This window comes from Pinus tabuliformis, chromosome 1_2 (genome assembly GCF_031772625.1).
Source record: "Pinus tabuliformis cultivar Carrire ecotype Pingquan chromosome 1_2, CPIR1, whole genome shotgun sequence".
NCBI classification, from domain to species: domain Eukaryota; kingdom Viridiplantae; phylum Streptophyta; class Pinopsida; order Pinales; family Pinaceae; genus Pinus; species Pinus tabuliformis.
In genome coordinates, this window is record NC_142298.1 from 1181433013 (window position 1) to 1181436383 (window position 3371).

Here is a 3371-nt window from a genome sequence, read left to right on the forward strand (position 1 = left end):
GATCAAATGACCACTTAAACCCTTAGTGTTGGGGGTTGGATTTTGGGGGAGGAGTGTTCTATCGTCGTAGAAAATGAAGAGGCTGCTATAATGAATCAAGAGGAGTATATTAATCCAAAAATAACCGGCTCTATTAGCGGATGAAGTATTCAGAGCACCAAAGTAGGTTCAGAGGTTACGTTGGATGAATGGTAGTAAGGATATCATGAACTACACTCGAGGCACTGTGCAACTGTTTGATGTGTTCGCTATACTGGCACCGAATTAAGAGACAATCCCGCTTATTATGGTATTGGGTTAATTGTCAATTTTATTAAGGATGTTGATTCCAAGATTGTACTAGACCAAAAACTTCCACTGCTTGATGTTGTGCTACAACTGACCCCTGCGAGATGGTGGGGAGACCATTGTAATCATTTATCAAATTCAGAGACTGTTAAGTCTACCATGGTATGCAGATTCTCTACTCCAGACCATGCTTTCAGTAATATTCCGACTTATGATGGTTGTACTAGCCCACAAAAGCATGTACAAAATTGTAGGTTCTAAGAAGGCTAATTGGAACCGTCCCTTCTCTGTGTCAAGTGAAGACATAAATCGATGTTGAGTAGTAGTAGTCTTCTTCCAAAATTATGAGTATGTTATTGTTAATTTTAGGTATGTTCTATGCTAGAGCAATTTATTTAATTTTCATAGTTAGCAATCACATCAGCATTAAAGTAAACTTCAGATAGAACATAAACATAAATCACAGAAGACAAGCCAAGACAAGAGGACACAAGATGTGGCGCTAGCCAAGGACAAACCCCAATGTGGGAAAACCCTTGATCAATTCTTCTTTTATGTTCTTCAAAGTTCAGCAGAGAGAGAGAGAGATAGTACATTTACAGCAGAAGTCAACAATTTGACATATCTAGATATGAGCATAGATCATCTCCTATATTGATGATACATGAGATCAGTTGAAGACATTCTTCTTCAATTGATTCTCCAAGGTGACGACTTCACCTAACATAGTGTTGCAGCTTGTACTCATGTTGCACCCATCACTGTGCTGCACCTAGTCACTGAGTTGCTCCCATCTGCTCCCATCATCATGCTGCTCCTTACTAATATGCCCATCATGCTGCATCATTCATCATCATGCTGTCTCATTCATCATCATGCTACTCCTTACTAACATGCCCATCATGCTGCATCTTTCATCATCATGATCTGAGACTGTTCATCCTTATCATTCTCATTATGTTGAGACTGTAACCATCATAAACATTACTACTTGTGATCCTTGTCATTGTGACTGCATATTAATATGCTGAGCAAATGTATAGTACTGATATTCAGATTGAGATCATAGATCCGAATACTCTGCATCATGGAAAATCATTCCATCAACATGGTTTTGTAGAGATAGTATGCCGAGAGTTACAGGGATACCATCTTTAGGATCAATGTGATCTTCATTAAGCCAAGACTGAGATTGTAGCTATAGAATGTCAACACTGTACTTCTGAAAAAGATCAGAGACATCTTTATGCCAAGACTGTCCATCCATCCGAGGTTCTTTCTATTCCATTCATATGAAGTTCTAACTTGACTGCACCTTATACCTATCCGAGGTGTAGTCAAGAACTTACACAAAAAGGTGCCCTAATATAATGCGGATTTGCTTCTTATACACGAAAGATTTCAGAGAGACAATGTGAGATATGTCCCTTCTTGATTACAGATCCCTACACCCATCTTCACACGAAAAATTCAGAGATAAAGCCCGAGTTTTGTTCCTCCCTTTATGCGAGCTCCCTCCTGTATAGCGTATACATGTATCCAAAATTCACATGGAATTTCAGAGAGGAATGCGAAGTTCTATATCTTCGTTGACTGCATGAACATGTCTCCTTTGAATGCGTGAATAGGTCTCCTTTGACTGCATATAAGGTGTCTCTATTGACTGCCTTTGATCAGCATACTGTGGCTAGGGCATCATCTGTGGCTAGGTCATCGTCTGCGGATAGGGCATCAGCTACTGCAGCTAGGGCATCAGCTACTACGGCTAGGGCATCATCTACTTAGCTCAGCGTATATTCTTAGTGTCTCTCCTTCACCAAAAACCCAAAGACATGGAGAGGAGGAGATCACATGAAGAATATGTCTCCAAATGACTTCAAGTCCTCTCCTATTTATACTAAAACATAGATGATGAATAAACATGACTATTGGGCTTCTAAGCCTACTCAAGTAGCTGGCCGACTTGACAATTTGTCTTATAACACAAATAAATTCATAACTTCATGAATACTTATCAGAATCGGATGATCTTTAGATCAATCCTACACCTCTCGATGAGAGGGATCTAAGAAAAATATCAATTGCCATAAATAGGATGACCCACGTGGAATTTGGCCCTAGTTGCCAATTTTAACACTCCCTCTCAACTAGGGAGAACTCTGTCTGCTGATCCATATGTCTGATTGTACTATCTCTTCCATCAATGCCCTGCACTATTCTGCTCTGCTTTGCTCAGCTCAGCTCGGCTCTGCTCAGCTCAACTCAGCTCAGCTCTACTCAGCTCAGCTCAGCTCTGCTCAGCTTTGCTCTACTCAGCTCAGCTCAGCTCAACTCAGCTCTGTTCTACTGAACCATGAAGAAGAGGAATAAATCAAGAATGTCTCATACCATCCTCCACTGACCCGAAGTCAGTTTGGAGTGTGTACCACTTTCACTGGTCCCAGACCAGTCCTTTACTGACCCGAAGTCAATTTCAGAGGGTGTACCACTCTCACTGGTCCCAGACCAGTTTCATTGATCCCAGATCATTGAAGGTCATCCTAGCATAGGGAGTACAGTAGATACAATGATGCACCCATCAATACTACTATGGTCCCTATCCTCATTTCCTTGCTCATTGATCAGATGAGAGGTACTTCCCGTGAGTCCCAGACTGCATGGGTAGGATGCCTCGACAAGAGAACTAATCATCCTGTCCATAGGAGAATGAATCATCCTGTCTAGTGGATGCCACGAAGAAATAATCATCCCTGTATATAGGAGAATGAATCATCCTGTTCCACAATCCCCACGGAGAACAAATCATCTTGGCCCACAGGAGAACGAATCATCATGTTCCATAGTTGCCATGGAGAATGAATCATCCTGGCCCACAGGAGAACTAATCATCCTGTTCCTATCGCATCACCAGAGGAGGGTGAGTCACCCTGTGGTCATATGCTTCTCCAGTAGGTACTCCAAGCCCCCAGAGCTCCCAAAGCTCAATGTATGCAACATGCAGGACCCTTTTACAAGGGTCTCTCGATGACTCCAAGTTGTTCAGGAAAATCACAGATTCGATCTTTCCCCCGAGTCTTTGACAA